This window comes from Vidua macroura, chromosome 15, assembly GCF_024509145.1.
Source record: "Vidua macroura isolate BioBank_ID:100142 chromosome 15, ASM2450914v1, whole genome shotgun sequence".
In the NCBI taxonomy this organism is placed as follows: Eukaryota; Metazoa; Chordata; class Aves; order Passeriformes; family Viduidae; genus Vidua; species Vidua macroura.
In genome coordinates, this window is record NC_071585.1 from 13033774 (window position 1) to 13043640 (window position 9867).

The 9867-nt window shown below is 46.7% G+C and overlaps 1 long non-coding RNA gene across 1 annotated transcript; it reads left to right on the forward strand.

The window, feature by feature from the left end:
- The first annotated feature begins 403 nt into the window (after positions 1-403).
- LOC128814981 (uncharacterized) lies at positions 404-4961 on the forward strand. Its single transcript, XR_008439528.1, has 3 exons — positions 404-594; positions 2518-2670; positions 4853-4961. It is a non-coding gene; the product is annotated as an uncharacterized LOC128814981 (long non-coding RNA).
- The last annotated feature ends 4906 nt before the right edge of the window (positions 4962-9867 follow it).

Consider the following 9867-nt stretch of genomic DNA (forward strand, 5'->3'; position numbering starts at 1 on the left):
TCAGCCTGAGCTGTTGGTGTGGAATTTGCCCCTGTGGATTACCCTGACAGCAGTGCACCCCACTCTCCTGACACAGTTTCCTGCACCCAGCGAGGTGGCAGCTCTGCAAGGACACCTGATGGGCTCTGCCAAAGTTAATAATCTTCTTGTCTCTGTCCTTACCCATTGCCTGCCTGGGTTCTGGCTGTCTCTGGCTGTTTCTGACTGTCTCTGACTGTCTCTGGCTGTTTCTGGCTGTCTCTGGCTGTGTCTGACTGTCTCTGGCTGTCTGTGTCCCCAAGGGGTGCCAAGGTCCTGGCTGCTGAGGGACAAATCTTCCTAATTGTGATTCCAGTGCCACAGCCACAGTGTGGGATTTCTTTCCTAGTTATGGGGAGCCACTGTCACTGAGTTATTGCAGTCACCCAACCCTGTCTCCTTTTTTTTCTGTCTGCTCCAGTCCCTCTTGAGAACTGCCTGGGTTCAGGAAGAATTTTGCTGTTCCTTGAGGCAGGAGGTGAGTGTGGCACAGAGGGATGGAAGCTGCTTTTCACTCCCTGGAAAGATGTGGCGTGCCCAAGGCCATGCAGACAGGAATGCTAATGGGAATAAGAGGTAAGAGAGCAGAAGGTACCTGGACCCTGTGATTCTCTGGTTATTTAGAATGCATAATTGCAGTTTGTTTAACACCAAAGGATAATTGATCATTCACAGGAAAGAAGCCAGTGGTGGAGATCAATATTTCTATTGCTCTGCTGGAAAAATAGCAGAAAAGGAATGGCTCTTTAATGATTACAGCAGAGCAGAAGAAGTCTGTGCTTAAGGCTGTTTGTAGCAGGGGCCAGCAGAGGGTTTGTGCAAAGCTGGCTCTCACTGCAGAATTGAGATTCAGTGAATGAGTGTGGATGATGTACCCTGCACTCCAGATGTGGCTTGGCTGGAGACAGGGCAGAGAACAGCTCTGCAATCCTTATCTAGAGAGAAGAATTAACTTATCCTGAAGGTATAATAAGGAATATATGTAGGATAGTAACTTGAGTATATATCAACTGAGCATTTCAGCCTCCATTTTCTACTCAGACCATACTGATGAATATTTTTTCTACAGTTACCAAGAGCTGACTTCACTTGGCACAGCCAGAGCTGGGTTTGCACTGACACCTGTGGGAACCTGTGGTAGAAGCACAATCTGTTTTACCAAAATGCTTAGCTGAAAGTTTTTGTTTCAAATTATATATTTGTTGAGCCCTTCTTGGAGGGTCTTATGGAAGGAGGAAGTGACTCTTTGAATGGGATTCTGTGTAGGAATTCTTTATTATAGGCACTGACAAGGAATATGGTGCTGAATTAACTATATCTGAGCTTGTACTTGTTTTGGTCATGAATCAATATCTTGATTTCTCATCCAGAGCTTGCAACTTGTATACAATTGTTCTGCCATGCCCTGTGAAACAAAAGACTGAGAATTGTCCCAAAACAAGAGTATTTTCTAAGTTGGTTTGGATGAGGAGGCCCAGCCTGGCTCACCATCTGTGTTAGCACTGTTTGCAGTGGCTGTGCCTGAGGAGCAGCCTGGCTTTCTGTGAGCCTGGGCAGACTGAGCACACGTGAACCTTGTGCTGGGCTTATCCAGCAGCAGACCATTAAAAGCAGCTTTGAGGAAAAAAGCAATGAAGAATCTCTACATCAAAAATCAACACCGGGGGAGCTGCAAGAGGTTTCCTCTTGGGGTGTCCACAAATGCAGGCTCGGCTCCCAAGGCTGCTGGCAATCAGGGCAGCCCAGTGCTCAGTCCCACAGGTTTCCCTGGCACAAGACTGACCTCCAGTGGCACTGACTTGTGTGGTTGGGCTGTAAATCTGGGGACGATGTGTACAAATGCTCTTTAGAGGCCACACGTTCAGTTTTCAGGGCAGATATTTGCTCCTTGCCTTCTTCAGACCTTGTCTCCTGCTGAGCTGGTAAATGTTCAGCTGAGGTGGGAAATTCTGAAAACGTTCTCATGAAATAGGAAGGCAATATCCTACCTATGGCTTCTCTCACTGCAGGCCAAAGTGGTGAGAAAGAAAGGGGCAAAAGAGAAAGAAGAACCTGAAACTTTTGGGGCAGAGTGAATTTCACTCTGCAAATGAAATTCTGCTGCCTGCATTTGAGGTACTTAATCCCAGGATACTGCATGATTTGCAGCTCTACCTCTGCAGGGTGAGGGGGGAAACTCATCCCAATTTAACCAGTGGTTCTACTTCCCAGGGTGGCAAGCTGCTGGGAGGAAGTGCTCACCTGAATGAGGAGGAAGCACCTGCATCATCACTCAGGCTTTCCTTCCTTTCCAGAAACCAACCATACATCCTCTCCTAATGGCAGAATTACAGCTCTCTGATTGCTCTAAATTTGACACAGCTCCTTAGTTTTTTTATTGCTGGTGGGAGTTTGGTTCCCCCATGTCTTTGTAGAGGGTTTCCTTGTGTTTCATGTGTCCCCAACACAGTTCTGTTGATGGCTTTCTCTGACAACACTTTCCTCACTGTGTGAATACAGATCTCTCCTCATCCTTGCTGCAGCACCCAGCTTCTACCAGTGGGGAGTCACTTGGTGGATTTAGGAAGAGGTGTCCTGGCTGGCTGATAGCTACTAGAGCTCCAACAGAAGGAAGAAGATATTTCCTCTGCCAGTGGAGAGCTTCTGTGAATGGTAAGACACAGCAATGCAGCAATGCTTATTTATCTGTGAGAAGGTGAGGAACCTGTCAGCTGCTAGAGATAGGTGCTGATGCTGGTTTCCAAAGGAAACCTGGCATCACAGAATAAGGACAAGATATGGTGTGAGGGGCTGCCCTGGATCTAGTTCAGTTATTGCATTTTTATCTCTGAGGGGTGTTGAAGGGGAGAGCTGTCATTGGTGTATGACTTTTGGGCACCCAGGGCTGCATTAACCAAGAGAGATCTTTGATCTACCACGTGTGTAGGTAATCAGAGGTCATCCTGGATCTGATATTCAGACTCAGTAAGGCTCAGCTTTAGCTGAGATTTGTACTCAGGACAGATTCCAGTCACAGACTTTGAACTGAGGCACTTGTCCCCTGTGAGAATCTGGAAAGGGGAGGTGGGAAGGTTGCAGTGCCCTTGGCATCTGAGAGAAATATTCACCTGGTGATTTATACTGATGTCTGTTGTGGGGCTCAGGGGTTGGGGTAAACTTGGACAGGCTGTAAAATGGAGAGATGAAATGCCTCACTGAAAAGGAAGAGCAGGAGCTGGGAGCAACTGGGAGAGGTCTCTGGAGGGAGCAGGGCAGGCACAGCTGAGCTGCCTTTCCCAAAGCCTGCTTTGCATAGGCCAAGGCCCTCATTTACTATGGACTGGAGGGATGTTTTACAAGTGCCCCTTCTGGTTCAGAGAGATATGAAATCTGTCTGTAATTAAGTTAATTTGGAGTTGAACATGGGCAAAGATAATGAGGTGGAAATAACAAAAGAAGAAAGATGGGAAGGTGTTGCTAAGGAACAGGTCTTTTGCATTGAATCCTCTCCCTTCCCCAATCAAATAAAACCACTTTTAGGATCTGAATGGCTGAGTGATGGGGCAGACAGAGCACAGGCATGGAAATGACTGCTAGATCAAGAGTTCAGAATAATGAAGGAGCTAAGAGGAAGGGTGTGACTTGGAGAATTGAGAAAGGCAGAAGGGGTGACAGCTGTGGCCAGTACAATTCAGTGGCAGAGCAGTGGCTTTGGGCTCAGCAGAGTGGTGCTCTGTGCCTGACTCACCCCTTGTTTGAGGGAACTCCCCCAATGCCCTGAGCCTCCCCTGGGAAGTGCTCTGAGATATGGACAGAAGGACTGGCCACCACCACATCTTGCTTATCAAAGATCAGCAAACAGCCCTGCTCAAAGCACAAAGCTTTGAACTTCTCCAGTGCTTGACCCTGCTGAGAATTCCCACTGGAGTCAAGCATCAGGGTGAAGGCTTAAGATTGCTTCTCCTTGGTTTTTAGAAATGATGTAAAATATAATATGTTCAAGCCAAAAGGAGGATGAAAGAGAGGTCCACAGAAAGGACCGGAATATTTAACAGCCAGCAAAGCATAAGCAAATAGTCAAGTCATTATCAATGAGTTTGTTTGAATTTGACAGAGCTTTCCTGCAAACATGGGGGAGGCAAGGGGGGTGAAGAATTCCCCACAAGTGTGAGCTGTAATAAAGGACCTGCTGTTTTCTGATTCTCACTCTCTGTGAAAATTGAAAAGGTTAGCCAGGTAATTGAAATCGGGACTGGAATACAAATAACGGTGTGAAAACCCTACAGCTGGCAAATAAAGTTGCAGAGAAAAGATTCAGCTCTCAGTGGAATTTCTTAGCAGCAAAAAAGACTGGATGGATGGGGGGAAAGAGATGATTTTCAATATACCTGTTCCTCCTGGGAGGCAAGATAGGGAATGAAATGAGACCGGAAGGAACCAGGCTGAGACTAACACTTATATGAGTGTTCCTTGCTGTTAATGCAAGAGACACGCGAAAACTGGGCTCTGCTGAGGCTGAATCATGTCTGGCAGTCCTTGCTGCCTCTTGGAGGAGAGCAGTGTGTTTGCTGGGATTTGCTAGGCTGCCATGTGAGCCCCAGCTTTGGGACTCTTTAGTGTTACAAGCACAGAGAGCACATCCCCTCATCTTGGGGCTGGGATATATAACCAAAGCAGATGTATCTGGGCCAGTGTCAACTGCTGTTCATCTTTGTTTCATGCAGGAGCACAAAACTGGTTTGCATCATTTTAAGCTAAGAGCTTGCTGTGTCTCAGTTCCAATGGAGGGACCTGCCAGTGCTACTGAAATGGAAACTTATACCTGCTGCTGTTTCTGTGGTTTGTTTTTCTGCAGGAGCTGGTAACCTGAGCTGGGAGGAAACAGTGCTGCAAGGCTTAGGGGAAGATGAGTTTTGTCGTGCTAACCAGGTTTGTTCACACAAAAAAACCCTCTTCATATAGGATTTCCCTAACACCAAGCCAGTTAACAAACCCCATGGTTAATAAACATGGTTAAAGATGCCTCCAGGTTCCTGTGTTCCTGCTTTGTTTCCTTCCTCACAGACAGTCTGGTGAGTTTTTCTGTTACCCAAAACTGTGACTCTTTTACTGTGACTCTTGTACTTTTTTACTGCAGCTGCTCTGTGCTGCCCAACCCACCTGCACTGCAGTCAACAGCAGCACGAAAAAACTTATTTTTGGAGACTTTCCATTGAGTTCAGGCAGCTGTTTAGCACATTCTCTGGCAGGACAGAACTCTTCCCTGCCCTTGTCATCTCCAAAGAAGTAAAGGAATCTGCAAGGTTGCAAACAAATGCTGCAAATTCTCCACATGCTAGAGCTTTGTTGGAACTTCTCTGCCTTTTGAGTGTAGCCCAGGTGTCCCAGAGGCACCAGCCCCAGAACAATGAACAAAGTGTTAGGTGAGCCCCTGAGGGTGCTATTCTCCCTCTGTTTAGTGGTGATTGAGCTGTGAGCCATTTGCTTTGCTCATTTGGAGCATGATTTTCCTACTGAGTCATTTCTAAGGGACTCTTTTGGGTTCTGAAAAAATGAAACAAACTGAAAGGGTCTGATAAACATACCTGCTCTGCAACAAAGAGCACACAGCACTCCAAGGTGACTTGTCCCTGGTTGTGTTTTTCAGCTGCAGAAGTTATGCATAAAAACTACCTGTAAAACACCTAAAGTAGATGACTGAAGTAGGTCAGATAAATTGGTTTTAGCACAGCTTTTCCCCCGCCTCATTTGACTACAAAAAGGAATTCAGTTTTCCTGTGATGGAGATCATGTTATAGACAGCAGGCTTGGCTGTTCCAGAGGCTGGGAAGGAGCAGTTTCTGCTTTGGGACCCTCTCCTGGCTATGAGAACTGTGCTGCCCAGTTTATATAACCTCCTCCTCTGTAGCAGCAGTTGTGCAGAATTCTTGGATGCCATTCTTCAAGGCCCATGGGGATTTGTGCTGGTTTTGTGCAAATATACCAGCTGAAATATGTTTCTTTTAAGAACAGTGACTTGGAATGAGCTCTTGGTGTCCTGCACTTGGTGCTGGCTGAACATTTGGGGAACGTCCATCTTCTGCTGCTCCCATGGAGTCAGATGGAGAAACAAGAAGCACGAGGTTTTCTGGAGCATGGACCAGGCTTAGGTAGACAGAGTTTAGTATATTTATTTTCATGTTACATACAGATACAGATAACCATCTCTGCAGCTGAAATGAACATTTAGTTTTACTGATAAGCTGTGGTAAAAACACTTCAAAACGCAGTGGTGTTCAAAAACTCTTCATATAAACTGAACAGAACTGTCCACCTGCTGTTCATGGTGTTTTTCCCAACTGAACCTGGTGTTAGATCTGAGCATCACTCACTGGCAGCAAACACAATTCTTCTCCCCTTTGAGTCTTCCTTGTAGCACATTTCAGACTCTCCACGTTTTGTTCACAGTGCTGGAGCACTGCCCCTGCTCTTCACACTTTCTGCTCACACATTTGCACATTTCCCAGAGGGAAACAGAAGCAGAGAAATAAATCAATAGACAGTTCTGTCTCCAAAGTCACGCTTGATTTCAAATAAATACAGTTTTATCACACCAGACCACTTTGGGGGAAGGAGAGTTGTTCTCCATTTTTGTGCAACAGGAGTTTTTCTCAGCCAGTTGCCAACATTTTTCAGCAGTTGGCTGTGAAAGCTCCTTAATGTATAAATAAAGGAACAGCATCAGCTTTCATGACATCTCTATCCATCTTCCTGGTTTTTTCATCTCTGGATCCAGCTTTCAAAATGCAGGAGGTAAATATCAGAGCAGAGTGATAAATAACTCAAGCACTGACCTTTTGGGAAGAAAAGCCTCCAGTGGGCATCGACTACATTTAGGGACAAAGTGAATCAACTGTTTTCTAGAGATCCTCCCTCAGGAGTGAGGGGGGTACCAAGCTGTGCAGTCACAGGGATTCTAACTTGGAGTCTCCAATTTTTTTCACTGCATTTTTTTTATTTTCAGCAGAATTCAGAGGAGTTTTGACATGTCTCTCCCAATAACACTTTCACAGAAGGTTTGGTTTGGTGCAAGACTAAATGTTTTCAGCTTTGAATTTGATATTTGGCCAACAAAGCTCAGTAGTTTTGCTTTTGCATACGACTGCTTTTGGCTGACAACAAATTAAATGTGATAAAAACTGATTTTAGAACAAGAAAATAAGTTAATTCAGAACCAGGTGATTTAATGATGATTTGCTCCTTGTTACTTCTCTACTAAATTTTTTCCATTCATGCACATCCCTCCCACCTCTGCTTCCCTTTCCTCACAAAACACTTTTATCTTCCCTTGGGACAAAAACATGGCCATTTTGTTTAAGATCACAGGAAATCTTCACCCTCCAGCTTCACCCCCAGCTTTTTTCTGCAGGTCTGTGCACTCATCTGCAAGCCAAGGGATGCATTTCTCAACCCCGGGCTCTGCAGCTGAAGGTTGGGATTGGGAGAGGAGAGGAGAGGAGAGGAGAGGAGAGGAGAGGAGAGGAGAGGAGAGGAGAGGAGAGGAGAGGAGAGGAGAGGAGAGGAGAGGAGAGGAGAGGAGAGGAGAGGAGAGGAGAGGAGAGGAGAGGAGAGGAGAGGAGAGGAGAGGAGAGGAGAGGAGAGGAGAGGAGAGGAGAGGAGAGGAGAGGAGAGGAGAGGAGAGGAGAGGAGAGGAGAGGAGAGGAGAGGAGAGGAGAGGAGAGGAGAGGAGAGGAGAGGAGAGGAGAGGAGAGGAGAGGGGGGCATCGCTCGAGGATGTCTCTCACTCATGGATGGCTCTCTCTGCACCAACACAAGATGCTGTCTCACCCTAAATGCATAAAAAACATTGAAAGAGCCACAAAAGCTGGCAGAGGAATGTCTCCAGCCCATGCTGGATGTGTGACCTTTCTCCTCAGCTCTTTGGCTGGTGTCTAGGACAGATTTCACACAGCTGGGACAGGGAGGAAATCCTCCAGGGTTCTGTGAGGGATCTGCCCAAGGGAGGCACAGGGTGAGGAAGGAAATCCAGCACAGCCACTGCCCACGTGGTCCCCAGGTGGTCCCCAAGTGGCTGGTGGGGTCACAGAGCAATGCACAGGCAGGAGAACAGGGACCTGGGCAGCCCACAGGCAGCAAGGCACCACTGCCATGGCCTGTCTGGAGAGAAAACACACTGTAATCTCTGGCAGAGGGAAAAATAAGGCAAAATTTCTGCTTGGAAATGTAAATGTCACTGGTAAAATGCAAGTGTCCACTTGGGGGTGGCAAAGCATTTCAGCTGTGTCTTGAGGGAGCAGGAATGGCCTTTTCTCTGCAGGCCTTGTGTGTGGCTCTTCCCCTCTCCACGGCTTGTTTCTCAAGACTGCAGGTGGTAAAAAGAGTCTGAAAATATTCCCCTTATGCTCCAGGAAAAGAGGACTCTCCAGCTGCCATGAGTTTCCCACCTTGGAGTCCCACAGTGAGAATAAAACAGAAAACTTTGGGGCAAAGAAAGAAAGAGACCGTGGTAATTGGGAGTACAGTCCCTTCCTCCTTGGTAGGAAATGTCATCTGGTTCCCCTGTGACCAGAATGGAAAATGTCTTTATGCACACAGTGTGTCATCTCTGAGAGCTAATGCTGTTATTTGCTGTGATAACTCTGTGTTCTCTGGCTGTGTAAGTGACTGCCAGTCCCCTGGTGACACTCATGGGATGATTCTTGGTGGCAGTGCGTGCCAAGCCTGAGCCCAGCCTGGGGACCAAGCCCAGCCCCGCGTCAGGGTGCACACAGGAGGCATTTCCCTAAAACACAATGAACAGGCTTTGAAACGTTTGAGACAGAGGTTTACAAAATTCTTTATCACATAATGGACCCTCCCCTGGCAAAATTCTATAGGGGCCTGTCCCTGCAGTCAGCAGAGCCCAGGAATTTGTCACTCAGATATGGGGGTACTGCCTTCAGGATCTCTTTGCACCACGGGAATGCAGGGAACTTTGTCAGACCTTGTGCTGTGCTTTGTGGCAAAAACTGAATTTAGTAGATTCAGTATCACTGCAAAACTCCCCTTTTTATTGCCTTTATATAAAAGGTTTGTCCCAGTTCCCTCTGTTGTGAGTGCTGTCCAGGCTCCTTCCTGGTGATTGCTAATCCACGTAGATCTCTGACTTCTGCAATCCACCTGGTGTAGGAGCAGTGAAGTCTGCTGATGCACAACCACAGGGCTTCACTGGTGGAGATAACACATAACTATCTGAAGTTGAAGTAATGATGAGAAGCTCAGAAAGCAAAAGTTTGCTTTACATTCATTTTACAGTTGTTGGCTCCCTGGTTCTTCTGGCCCAGAAACAGCTGTTGCTGGTAGCTGGGGTTTATCAGCCCAGCTCTGAGCTGCTCTCATTCTTGCCTGTTTGTTAATGTTGACAGGAGAGGTCTGCAACAGCCATACCTCAAAAGGTTGTAGCAGAGGGAAGTGGGACTGGCTTTACCTAAAGCTAGAAGTGGGGAGAGAAGGTTTATGCAGAAAATTGTCCTGTTCCAAAATAAGTAAAACCTGATGTTTTGGTTGCTGCACAAGAAACTATTTGGTAAGACTTGTCTAAGCTGATTCTCTCTCCCGTGCTGGCAACGTTGGGAGTGTCTCTCACCTTTTAAAGCAAATCTTTGTTGGCACAGCTTGCAGTGAGCAAACTCCCATTTCCAGCCCTCCCATTAGCTTGGGGGCAATACAGTGCTTCCCTAAGATATCCTAAATGCAGCCTCCTCCTTCATCCATTCAGTGGGACACCTCGTGAGCAATTCTTGCTGAAATCAGTCTTTTAGGAAGTTTTCTTCTGCTTTAGTTTCTTAGTTTTCTTAACCTTCTCTCTCACCTGGAAGACAACACAGAAAG